Source organism: Tursiops truncatus, chromosome 12 (genome assembly GCF_011762595.2).
Source record: "Tursiops truncatus isolate mTurTru1 chromosome 12, mTurTru1.mat.Y, whole genome shotgun sequence".
NCBI classification, from domain to species: Eukaryota; Metazoa; Chordata; class Mammalia; order Artiodactyla; family Delphinidae; genus Tursiops; species Tursiops truncatus.
In genome coordinates, this window is record NC_047045.1 from 77600575 (window position 1) to 77614107 (window position 13533).

At 43.9% G+C, this 13533-nt stretch overlaps 1 protein-coding gene across 8 annotated transcripts in view; it reads left to right on the forward strand.

Moving 5' to 3' along the window:
* TIAM2 (TIAM Rac1 associated GEF 2) overlaps window positions 1-13533 on the forward strand; it is a 237245-nt gene that overhangs the window by 87092 nt on the left and 136620 nt on the right. For all 8 annotated transcript variants that reach the window (XR_012324922.1, XR_012324921.1, XM_073789760.1 and 5 more), the window contains one exon: window positions 6262-6357. The gene's annotated coding sequence lies outside the window, so the exon portion shown is untranslated. The remainder of the gene's footprint in view (window positions 1-6261; window positions 6358-13533) is intronic.

A 13533-nucleotide genomic window follows, 5' to 3' on the forward strand; every position in this document is an offset into this window, starting at 1 on the left:
CTTCTGTTTTCCGCAGGCCCAAGGCTGCGTCATAATTGGTCTGCGAGCCCGCCCTGGTGCTGAGTGTGTGTAATTCGTGGTGCATGGATGCTGTGGTTTGGGAAGTGATGAGGAACTGTTACACTGCAGTTATCTCATGAAGAAAGTCACTCCCTGAGTATCCGTCAACTGGATGAGGCTCATCTCTTCGTCTAGAAGCCAAAATTCAGCGGTGGCTTTAAGACATCAGTGCTAAATCTGTTTCTTTTGTCTTGGCCAGGGGTGGGCTAGGATGCTTGGCAGTGTGTCTCATGCTGCCACCCCTGTGGGCTTCCATAGCATCTGCCCCTCTGGACTGTAGTCGTCTCCACACTGCGTTGTGACTGATGGCTTAGTTATTTACAGGCTGGCGAGACTGTCCGCAGGCTTCTGATCACCATCATATTCCCAACACTTAGCGTAGTACCTTGAACACAATAGACGTTCAACAGATACTTCTTTTTTTTTAAATATTTATTTACTTTATTTATTTTATTTAATTTTTTGGCTGCATCAGGTCTTAGTTGCAGCGCACAGGATCTTTTCGTTGCAGCGCGTGGGCTTACGTCTCGTTGAGGTGCGGGAGCTCAGTAGTTGTGGTGCGAGGGCTTAGTTGCCCCGCGGCATGTGGGATCTTACTTCCTCCACCAGGGATCGAACCCTCATCCCCTGCATTGGAAGGCAGATTCTTTACCACTGGACCACCAGGGAAGTCCCTCAACAGATACTTCTTGAATTGAATTGAATTAACTGAATACATGACCTGCACGTAGGCATTCAAGGTATAATGCGCCTACTTTGGCATCCTCGAGTTTTCTCTCTGGATACGTGAACTTTGTGGGAATCCCAGGGAACACTTACTCTAAACAGAGGCCAGATTGGCTGACAGTGTCACCAGCCCAGGGAATACAGTGGCCCAAATGGATACGCCCTGTCCTGCGTCCTGCTGTCGTTTTGTTTTTGTTTCTGTTTTGGTGTTTCAAATGAGCTGTTTTATAAATAACAAGGGACTTGCTGTGACTTGGTTCGTAGTAAGCAGTAAATGCTGTGCTCCATGGGTCCCAGAATTCTGCCATTTGGGGAGGACAGACCGAAACTGCCTATTTTCATTGTAATCAATCACCCCTTTGTCAGGAGGGCAGATTCTCTAACATGCTATAGTCTCCTGGGCGGCTGTACCTTCGTCTTTTGTTAAGGGCGGCATCTGATTCCATGAGTTCTTTGTGCAGGAACAGTGTGTTAGTGTCAGTGTGAGAAGCTGGTGAAAATTGTCATTTAATGAAGGCATCCAGCACGTCCCTCCTCCCACCTTGGAGTACGAGTCTCAGACGGGTTTGTTCATTATGTCTCTGAAATCACTACGGGCCTGAGAGACAGAGGTAAGAAATAATCCACCTGTGGGTGGCGATGCTGGTGGGCTCCGTCAGGTGGCGCAGACGTGGGTCGCACGAGGGGTTCATGGAGACGGGAGTTCCGTTTACTCCTAGCCCCTTTCTGGCTCCTGGAACACCTCCCACTTGCTGTATTCTTTTACTACAAACACTGGGTTGAGTCTCTGAATTGATAAGCTGCCTTGCTGATAGAGCAAGACTAAAGGAAACCCAGAAACTTGAAGACATGTTTTTAGTCAGAGATATAGTAGTTACGAAGGGGATTTAATCTGAAGAAGGCGTGGATTTTAAAGAGAGATTTCTCAGCGGGAAATGCATTCTTCTTACCTAGTTGGGTAGCGAGCAGCCTATTTCCAAGGCATGGTGAAGTAGTAATTTATCTTTCTCTTCCCCAGCACTTTCTCCTTGACCTGGTTGGCCCAGCAGTGAAAGTTTTATAAACACTGGGTGCTGGGAACTTAGGCCAGGGCTTGACCACAGGCTTCTGGATTGATGAATGTTGTAGCCTTTCTTTAGGTGTGGCCCTTTTTTTTTTTTTTAACTGTTATGTAGCTGAAGGTTCAAGTACCTTCAGCATTTAGGGAAGGCATGGGGGCAGCTTTTCATCACAAAACTCAAGAGAACAATGTAAGCTATGTTCATGAATTAAAATGCTATCATGGTGGCAAGCAGGCAGCTCAGGGGCTCTAGGATGGCAGGTTTCCCTGCTGGAAAGAGCATGAGTGAAATCTGCTGATGGGTGATTTTGTCTACGCGGGCTACCCATGTGCTGTCGTAGATACAAGCATACGCTTTGCGTAACTAATGTAGGATCACTAGAGTTTTACGGTAGGTGTAGTTCACCCAGCACCGCCTTGAATCGCGTAGACTGTACACATAGGCCCTCTTGGACCTTTCCGGAGTCGCAGGAGATTGCAGTACCTGTCCCATTGTTGAATTACCTTAAGACATGGCTCTAGATGGCAGCTAGATCCAGTCTACAGCGTTGAGAGAATATCTGCTTATTGAAGGTGGGTTTGAGTCCTTCCAACTAGGTGAAAGCTGATTGTTCACGTGGCTCCGGAATACATACAGAAAGCGGAGGAGGTCAGAAGGGAACACTGGGGCCCGAGGAAGAGCACTTCGGCAGCCGCTCCTTTGTCGCTGACAGAACCATTGTCACCTGTTCTGGGACCAGAGCCAAGGTCGTCGTTTGGTGATCTGAGTTCCTGCCCGACTTCTTTCCCACTCTCTATGTGGCAGGTCTGATTTATCCTTTCTAGGCTTCCCTTTCTTCATCTGCAAAATGAACAGGGCTTAAGCTGATGTACTATAAACTTCCGTGATCCTGCCTAAAATCGTTTGAGTCCAAAATGATTAGTAATTATATTAATCAGGATATCCAGAGAATCAGAACCAACTGCCTCTTCCTTCCTTCCTTCCTCCCTCCCTCCCTCCCTGCCTTCCTTCCGTCCTTCCTTTCCTTCCTCCCTCCCTCCCTCCCTTCCTGCCTTCCTTCCTTGCCTTCCTTCCCTTCCTTCCTCCCTCCCTCCCTCCCTCCCTCCCTCCCTTCCATCCTTCCTCCCTTCCTTCCTTCTGTCCTTCCTCCTTCCTCCCTTCCTTCCTTCCTTCTGTCCTTTCTTCCGTCCTTCCTTCCTCCCTTCCTCCCTTCTTTCCTCCCTCCCTCCCTCCCTCCCTCCCTCCCTCCCTCCCTCCCTCTATCTATCTATCAAGAGATTTTGAGGAACTGTTTCACATGATTGGGGTGTGGGGCCGCTAGCAAGTCCGAAATCCACAGGGCAGGCCAGCAGTCTGGAAGTTCAGGGAAAAGTTGATGTTGCAGCCTTGAGTCCAAGTTCTGCATGACAGGCAGCTGGGAACCCAGGCAGAGTTTTTACGTTGCCATCTGGAGGCAGAATTCCTTCTTCGGAAAGCTTCCGTCTTTGCTTTAATGTCTTCAGCCGACTGGCTGAGGCCCACCTACATTATGGAGGATAATCTGCTTCACCCAAAGTCTACTGATTTCAATGTTAATTCCACCTAAAAAGGGCCTTTACAGCAACATCTAGACTGGTGTTTGACCAAACATCTGGGCACCATAGCCTAGTTGAGTTGACACATAACGTTAACTCTCACAGTAGTTAAACTGTAAACTCTTTATTTGGAATTTAAGTCATGGTGATGGGATGGAAAAGAAGGCTGGTCTAAAATTAAATCATGCTGTCTTAGCAGTTTAAGGCATTGATTCTTCCATCGATCCTTTTGGCATACAATTATTAAGCATCCATGTGTAAGGCACTGTGCTTGACATCAGGAGAACAAAGATAAGCCCTTTACATTCAAAGTAATCAACGTCTACTCTAGAAGTAGACAAGTGAAAAAGAAACGATTGCAACATGGCTGCCTTTATTAGCGTTGTGAGGTGAAGGAGGGGAGTATAACACTTCATTGTCTTGGCGGGAGGAAAGTAAGAGATCAGGGAAGGCTTCATGGAAGAGGAGGTAAGCTTGATCTGGAGGGGTAATTAGGAGTTCTCCAGCAGGACACAGTAATATTGTACAGAGGGTGTGGAGAATAAAAGACTGTTACACGCATGTAATGGCAAAGTATTCAGAATGAATGTATGGAAACTTCTGTCACATAGTAGATGCTTGAGACTCAATAGCTGCTGTTATCATTGAAAAAATTAAAGTGTGGCAGGTGTTATATTTTATAGTTTCTTGGTTCGGAAATAACCATCTATCAGGCCATCAGTAAGATATGGTAATTTTTGGCTTTTAAAAATTGTCAGTATAATGTATTTAGATAGAGTTCATCAAAGCTTGTTTAATTTTCCATTCTGTTCAGAAATAGTTTCTTGTCCATATTGGGTTAATTACAAAGAGAATTCAAAATTTATGTCACTTTAGGATTTATCTTATAAGGCAGGCATTCTAGACCAAACATATCTATTATTTAGGTTTCTAAAAATTTTCTCTGAACCAGTTATGTCACCTTGGGCAAATCAGTCTACCTCTTTAAGCTTTAAATTCTCCCTTTTAGAGAGAGGGAGTTGGGCTGGTTTTTAAAGGTCCACCCATAGGCCATCCTATGATCTCTCAATGAAATTCGTTATCGCATTGTTCCTGGTTATATAGGTGTATTTCTGTAGCATGAATCATTGATAACCACACCTTTCCCAATAGCTACGGTTTACAATGAAAGTACTATATTCCACTTCGAGTATTTCACATTTTTCAACGACTTTATTAAGTATTTTATGTGCACTATCCTATTAAGTAGGTAGAATAACTCCGCAAAATAGGTATCATTTCCATTTTATAGTTGAAGAAACCAGAGGCTCAGACAATTTAAATAATGTCACTCAGGTGGTAGTGGGGGAGCTGGGGGTTGAACTCTGATCCTTTGGCTCCAAAGCCTGCGTTCTTTATCAAGGATTGTGAACTGTGAGCCACATACGCAATTATTCCCACAACGTAGCATCTTGTGTACATAGCAGAGGCGAGATAATGTTTTGTAAGAAGACAGCTCTCCACCTGAAACTAACACAATGTTGTAAATCAACTATAGTTCAATTAAAAAAAGAGAGAGAGACAAGTCTCATTCTCTGAAAGGAATCCCTGTAACATTTTTTTCTTCAATTTTTTAAAAATTTATTTTTGGCTGCATTGGGTCTTAATTGCTGCGCATGGGCTTTTCTCTAGTTGCGGCGAGCGGGAGCTACTCTTTGTTGTGGTGCACGGGCTTCTCACTGCGGTGGCTTTCCTTGTTGCGGAGCACGGGCTCTAGGCGCGTGGGCTTCAGTAGCTGCGGGCTTAGTTGCTCCGCGGCACGTGGGATCTTCCTGGACCGGGGCTCGAACCCGTGTCCCCTGTGTTGGCAGACAGATTCTTAACCACTGCGCCACCAGGGAAGTCCCAAGCCCTGTAACATTTTAAACAGTGAAAGAAAAGAGAGGTGCTTTTTGGTATGTTGACCAACAGGGCCATGAGTTGTAATATGTCCCTGGGCAGCATTTCAGACATAGGAGGAAAGTATTATTCTCCATAACATGAGAGGACCCAGAAGCCACCTGCTTCATTAGTAACGAAACTCTGGTCCTTTGCCTCTGCTCCCTTGCATGTGGGTTCTGCCCCACACGCCGTGATCATTGCTCTTGACTCGCTGCTTCTTATAAGGGTCTTGGCTGGTCCCTCTGTCTGGGGGATCATTTCCGTAATTTCGAAATAGCATTCAGATCTCAGCCTACTTGCCATCTCAGGGGGCTATTTCTTGACCTTCCAGTTTAAATTAGATGCTTGTCACTCACTAGCTCATCATCCTGTTTTATGTCTCTGCATTGCAAGTATCACTCTAGGATATTTTTCTTATTTGTTTATTTACCTGTTGGTTTGACTGCTTCGTCCCATTTGAGTAAAGCTCAGTGAGAGCAGGGACTTTAGCTCTTATTTACTGCTGTATCCTCAGAGGGTGGAATAGTGGCTTGATAACAGTAGGCTCGTTCTGTCTGTTTAACCATCCATCTATCTCCCCCACTTCCCTTCTTCTTCCCCCCACCATCGTTTGTCTTTCCCTCCCTGCCTCCCCTCCCTTTTTCCTTCCCTCCCTCCGTATATCTATCGATAAAATGGCTTGGCCGTATAAAGTTATAGCGTGAAGCTATAGTACATCTGCTTCTCCAATTACGATGTGGGAGGACCCTCACATTTCCTTTATAGTTCATCACTCAGCACTGGATATTTCTCTTAGATGCTCCCTTTTTGTATCAAGCCCGAGACAGGGTAGAATGCTGAGAAACTGAGCTTTAGTTATAAAATTCTGATGTTTGAAAAATTGTTTCTCAGCACCTCTGTGTTTTTGTTTTCTCTTGCAGGGCTTTGCGCTTGAATTACGGACACCTCTTCAGCCTGCTCGTTCCGGGTGAATGAATGAATGATTACACCAGGTGTGGTCCACACTTCCTCTGGGGGTAAGTTCCAGGCACTTGTACATCTCAAAGCCGATAATGTCCGGCAGCTTGTATTTATGTGTCTGTTTGCCACGTAGCTCTGTTAACTGCTCTTTGCATGCGGACCTGAGTGGGGAAAGGTGGCGAGGTTCCTCAGGTGCTGGTCTGAGGGTCTTGCAGGCAGCGGGCGCCCAATCTGAGGGGCTTATTACAGATGCCCTGTAATTTTGATATGCCGGCTAACCCTCTCTATCTGGGAGAGCATATGTCCATCTTCTCTGGGAGCTTAGGTGGAGAAATTGCAGCCTGGGAAGTGTTCATTTCCTTTTCTGTAGATGTCCAATACTGACAAGCATGTACTTGAACTCCAAGCCAACTAGGACCTCCTGCTGAAGAACAGACTAGAGTATGTCATTTCTAGTTGCAGTGGGAAGATCAGGACAGCTCAGGAGACTCAGACACTAGGAAACCACTGAGGAAAGGTAAGGCTCCAACTCCGATGTGAAGGCTGTTTCGTTCTGACTGGGGCGTCTTACTAGTAGATGTGTTGGTCATTGCAGGGTAAGTGCTACAGCAGGAAAGCTGAGCAGTCCCCAGAGCAGTGTTTGGAATGGTTGCAGGTAATTCCCTGGAAGCGTTTGCCGTGTCTGCAGTCCGTTCTTGCTTTGGTGAAGCACACAGACACAGGCAGAAGCTCTCCAGGCTGCAATGCGTCTCATCTTTCCTGGGCCGCTTTGTGCCCTTTGGATCTCAACTCAGGGTGCTGCGTCTCGAGCACCCAATCTGAGGTGGGCACCCAGCCACCTGCTACACTATCACTCTATTTTATTTTACTTTTATTTTTATTAAAAATTTTTTTTTTAAATTGAAGTAGAGTTCATTTACAATGTTGTGTTAGTTTCAGGTGTACAGCAGTGATTCAGTTTTTTATGTACATATATATACTTTTTAAGACGGTTTTTCATTATGGGTTATTCTAAGATGCTGAACACGTTCCTTGTGCTGTGCAGTAGGCCCTTGTCGGTTACCTACTTTATATGTAGTAGAGTGTGTACCTCTCACTCCCAAACTCCTAGTTTACCACCCGCCCCCGCCCACCAGCCCCTTTGCCCTTTGGAAACCATAAGATTGTTCTCTATGTCTGTGAGTCTGTTTCTGTTTTGTAAATAAGTTCATTTATATCGTTTTATAGATTCCACAAATAAGTGATGTCATATGAGATTTATCTTTCTTTGACATCACTTAATATGATCGTCTCTAGGTCCATTCATGTTGCTGCAGATGGCATTATTTTATTCTTTTTTATGGCTGAGTAATATTCCACTTTGTGTGTGTGTCTGTGTGTGTGTATGTACACACACACACACACCCATGTCTTCTTTATCCATTCATCTGTCGATGGGTACTTAGGTTATTTCCATGTCATGGCTATTGTAAATAAATAGTACTGCTATGAACATTAGGGTGCATGTATCTATTCAAATTAGAGTTTGCATCTTTTTTGGATACATGCCCGGGATGGGGTTGCTGGGTCATATGATAGCTCTGTTTTTAGTTTTTTAATGAGCCTCCGTACTGTGCTCCACAGTGGCTGCACCAGTTTACATTCCCACCCACAGACATCACTCTATCTTAGTTCTCTGAAAAGTGCTTGTCCCTACCTGACAGTTTTCTCCTTCCTGTACTTATTTATTGGCTTGTTGTCCAGACCACTGTCACTGGAGCAGAAGTTCCAAGAGCTCAGGGCCCATGTCTGTCTTGTTCCTCACGTGGCTCCGCAGCCAGAACAGTGTCTGGTGCACCACAGATATTGTTTGGCCAAACATGTAATGAGTTCGGCAGCTAAGTGAAGCTCACTGTAAGTTGTCAGTGTCACGTGGTGAGAAATTTGTTCGCTCTGGAGGCGATTTTGAAGACTCGATTTGCCTAGTTACTGTTTTAAAAATGTGAATTGTTCCCTCATAGAATTATCATGTTTAACATTACGTTCCCCGTAAACAGGATGTTTTCTAACATTTCTGGGTTTATTTGTAAATATAGCACACATTAAAGTTACACATCGTGATGGTCATTGGTAACCTATGTGTTGACTGCCCTTTATATCATCTACATTAGAACATTCAGAAGGAATATCCAGTTAGCCTTGGAGAGATGTTTCATTTATGTTTCCATGAAGTTCAAAAACCATGACTGGAAGACACCTGTTTGGAACATCTGAAGTCTAGAGTTTTGGAGAGTCGGACTGCCTGTGTTCTTTGACTCCTGTCTCTGACATTTCCTGGCTCAGTTTCTTCTTTTGTAAAACAGGAGTAAGAAAAGCATTTTTCTCATTGAGTGTGATTAAGTACGTTCATACACATGTTACGTGCATTTCTATTTTATTTAGTATATACTTGGAGTTTTATATGTGAAAACATTAACTAGGTTTTTAAGATAATGTATTTAGATGCTGTTTATCAAGTGGTGACCCACTTGGAGAATTTGTTTTTGCATTAATGTGGATGAAAACAGCAGTCCATTCCTGAGATCACCGGAAAGGATAGACTAGCTTATAATTATTTATCATTTTAATAAGTTATAACGAGAAAGCATTATAGATATGTCATTTTCCATAAGGATAGCAATGCTGTTGTCTCTTTGGCACCAGACAGACTCTGAGTTTTTCGGTTGTACTATTGGGTTGGCCAAACAGCCCGTTCAGGTTTTTCTGTAACATCGTATGGAAAGGATGTCATGAATGAACTTTTTGGCCAACCCAGTAGTTTTGTGGCCTTCAGCAAATTACTTGACTTAGTTTCTTCACCTGCCAAGTAGTGATGATAATGCAAATCAAAGAGGATTGCTCTGAGAATCAAATATAAAATATTAAAATATAGGTAATGCTCTTCCTTGCCAAGGCTATTGATAACCTTGAGGAGAGTGATCATGGTTAGATAACCATGGTTAGATAACCATGGTTAGATAACCTTGATAACCTTGAGGAGAGTGATCATGGTTAGAAGTGTTTGGAAATAGCGTCCTACTGCTCATGATGAAGAGAATAGAATACTTAGTGTCGAAAGTAGTACGCTTAGTAGGGAACGTGCTACCCACCCTTCACTCGTAAGGGCCAATGGGTCCAGGGTCAAGGGTCACTCGTAAGCAGGGCCAATGGGGCGCACTTGATCAGCTTCTGAGGAACCACTAGGACCGGTGAGTAGCAGCAGGAGGAAGCCACTTTGGGTTTCATGTAAGGAAGGACTTTCTTAGCAGCTGTGGGAAGTGAGAGTAGTGACCCTGCGTGGTAATGAACTTCCGGGCAGACGTGGTGTCCCGAGGCTCGTTGGCTGCAGATCAGGAATTCCGTAGAAAGGATTCCTCCACTCGCCAGGAAGGTGGGTGCCGTGGCCTGTATGGTCGTTTATGAGGCCCCCTCTGTATATGTGGCCCCTGCAAAATCAGGCCTGCCCGTCTGGGTGTCTTGGCCAAGCTGGTCGTGCGGAGATGGATGGAGACCCAGGATTTGGCCTCCCCCAGACAGGGAGCTGGGACTGCTGATGGTTTTCTTTGAAAATGTTTTTCAGGATTTGAAATTTTCCTGTTTGTGGTGTATCATTTACAGCCGAGGCTGCAAACTGGATGGCTTCTGGCTGGTTCTGGGCTGTGGATAAGCTTTGATGGGTTTGCAAAATATGTCCCTGACAAGTGTTTTCAGGATATTTAAGTTAGTTGCCTACCTTTAAAAATGGAAAAGTTTACCTAAAAGTAGCAGTTTCAGTGTTTCTTAAGAAGGTGGTTCAGCTGGCAGCATCCCCAGGGTCCTGCATTCCCGGGGGCGGGCAGCCCTTTGGGCCAGGTCGTCGTGGGCCGCTTTGCCACCGTTCGCACCACGCACGCAGTCTCCCCGACGCTGAGTGTCAGTCGCCATGATTGACACTGGAAATGAAATGATTTTTTCATTTACTTAAGCTGTTTTACTTCTGGTAGAATTAGGAGAAAAGTGAAAAGGTTCAGTCTACTTCTGTATCAGTAGTGGAAAAACGAAAGGTATTTCTGTAGAGTTTCATATTTAAAAAAAAAACCAGAACAGAGCATTTTGGTGTGTGCTGAAGAATACGTGTACGCGTTTCATTTGCAAACAAATGGTTTCTGTTTCTTAAGCACGCAGCACCCAGGCCTGCTTGGTTCATACATTTTAAACAGCCCAGGAGGTATGAGACTGATCCCTCCTCTGGACAGTAAAATTTTCCTTCTGTGTTCAGACACCATTCTTTTGCTTTTATTTTAGGCCATTTCTTCTCTTTCAGCAGCAAACTCCCTTGCCTTCCTTAAGATCAATTGTTGGGTCTCCTGCTCGGTGGGCTGGCAACAGTCTGTAATTTGCACACTCAAGGGGACTCCGGAAGTAGGTTCCTTTCTGCCTTCTCCACTGGAGCACCAATGTTCCCTAGACTTTGTGGCACCAAAGAGGGCCTGTGGCCTCGTTTATCCTGAGTGGGGTGACCAAGAGAGCTGTGCTCTGGGCTCCCGCAGGCACAAGACTGAAGCCTTAGGACTCTCTACCATGTGCATTTAATTTTTAGTGAAAAACATAATCTGGTGTTGTCTGTTTGTTCTGTTTTACAAGGTGGTTCTGGCTTCATGGTGAAGATAAACTAAAAGGGATGGAGAGAGCAGGGAAGAACCGTGAACATTGACTTCCGTTGTTTTGTAGGGTGATTGGGTGGAAGAGGGATGTAGGGTGTGTGTGGATAATGACAGAAAGACTGAACTTAATTAGTGGAATTTTTAGGATGGCTGATCTAAAGGCCGGGGAAGGAGGTCTCGTCTATCAGTTGGTTACTTCACAGTGGAATGTGCTCCCTAATGGAGAGAGCTGTGAACTTCCCATCACTCCATGTATTTAGGGAGAAGAGATGGGCCCATCTGTCAGGATACTGGAGGCGGTCGTCAAATTAGAAGCAAGACCAGGCTCGATAGATGACCTGCACAGTCTCTTCAAAAACTCAGATTCAGTTATTCTCTGAATTAAACTGATTAGGAACCTTTCAGCTAAAACAGTTTCACTTCAGTCCCTAAAAAGAAAATACTGTGAGTGGAGTGAGAGGCAGAATATAACGCTCCTTAATTGCATTTAGTTCTGGGCAGATGACTTGTACTTTCTTAAACATTCTGATATAACCCTTCAAAAATGTAAACAGATGTGTCTAGTGGTTAATATTTATAAGCCAGGATTTTGCAAGCATCATTCCCAAATGATTTTTTTCTGCTAAATTTTTTCATTTTACCTTAGCTGAAACTCATTTTGTAGTTTTATTTTTGGTAGCATGATTATTAGTACAGATTTTGTCATTTATATAAAAATTTTACCTGTTCCTTATTATAAAGCATTCTATTTAATTTCAAATTTTAGCATTTGACACATTGTCATAACTGTTAATTGTCAAAGTGTATTTAATTTGGATATAAGGACTTACAGAAAAAAGCCTTTTAAAGGAAAACTTTTTTTAAGAATTTGTTTTAAATCTTAATTTTTACATCACTTAATATTTGCTCATTCTTACAAAAGTAATTAACTGGTCATTTGGTTAAATTATCAGAGCTAGCTTGTTATGGAATGTAAGGTACCACTTGGACTTTATAAACATTTACACCATAAAATCTCTCATTTTCATGATAATTGTCTCCGTTAAAATTTTCTTTTGCACATTTGGTGCCTTTAAAATGCTTAGAAAAAGATTGTATTATGAAATTTAGATTCGTTGTGGTTTTAAAGCAATACATACCATGCTAGTATTGGATATATATTTTTCTATCCCTATATCCCCTCCCTCTTGGACCTCCCTCCCACCCCCCAGTATTGCATTTTGAAGCATCTCAAAATTGACTTAATTTTGTAGGCGCCTCCAGTTCGCTTTTAAAAAGTTAAAAATCCATTTTGGTCTTTATTTTGTTCTCACTTAATAAATACTAAGTTTTCCATTGATTCTATGGGGGCGCTCTGTTTTCTTCTTTTTATTTATTTATTTATTTAGAAGATGTTGGGGGTAGGAGTTTATTAATTAATTAATTTTTGCTGTGTTGGGTCTTTGTTTCTGTGCGAGGGCTTTCTCTAGTTGTGGCGAGCAGGGGCCGCTCTTCATCGCGGTGCGCGGGCCTCTCACTATCGCGGCCCCTCTTGTTGCGGAGCACAGGCTCCAGACGTGCAGGCTCAGTAGTTGTGGCTCACAGGCCTAGTTGCTGCACCGCATGTGGGATCCTCCTGGACCAGGGCTCGAACCCGTGTCCCCTGCATTAGCAGGCAGATTCTCAACCACTGTGCCACCAGGGAAGCCCTCTATTTTCCTCTTAATCAACATTTGTGAAGCTGTGGTTTTAAAGCAGTGTGTACCATGCTAGCATTACATTTTGAATGATCTTAAAGTCAACTGATTTTAAAGATGCACGGCCGTGGGCCGCTCAGGCATCTTCTTGAGGCCGAAGCATCCTGGAATGGGAAACGCTACAGGAGAACCACTGGGAAATTTCAAGTGGAAACTCTGAAAGTTGTGCTCAGTGGGCATTGAGAACTTGTGGGTGGCTTATTTTAAATAAAGGGGTTTTAGAGGCTTCCGACACAAAGACATAGACTGCACCACATTCTCTTTTCTTTTTAATAATTTTATTTAAATTATTTATTTATTTGGCTGCTTTGTGCGGCTTGCAGGATCTTAGTTCCCCGACCAGGGATTGAACCTGGGCCCTCGGCAGTGAAAGCACAGTGTCCTAATCACTGGGCCACCAGGGAATTCCCAGATGCTCTTTTCTTTGCATGTTCAGCCCCACTAGCATCATCACTGTCATCTCCCACTCATTCATTCACTGACTCAGTGGATACGTATTGGGTATTCATCATGTGCCAGTCACATTTTAAAGGACTAGACGTAACAGTAGACACTTTTAACAAGATCTCTGCTTTATGGAGTTTGCATTCTCAGACAGGCACTGTGTTAAACAATCAATGTGTATTATTTTACTTAATCCTTACAGCAGCTCTGTGAGGTAGGTAATATTATCCCCATTTTGTAGATTGAGAAGCTAAGTTAAGTGATGTGTCCAGTATCACACAGTGGGGTCTGAGGTCAGGGCAGAGGGACTCTAATGGCTGGGCCCTGAGCTGTTTTGCTGGCTCCCAGGGAACAATGACTGGGTAGCAAATGAATTGCACGTGTCAGTTGT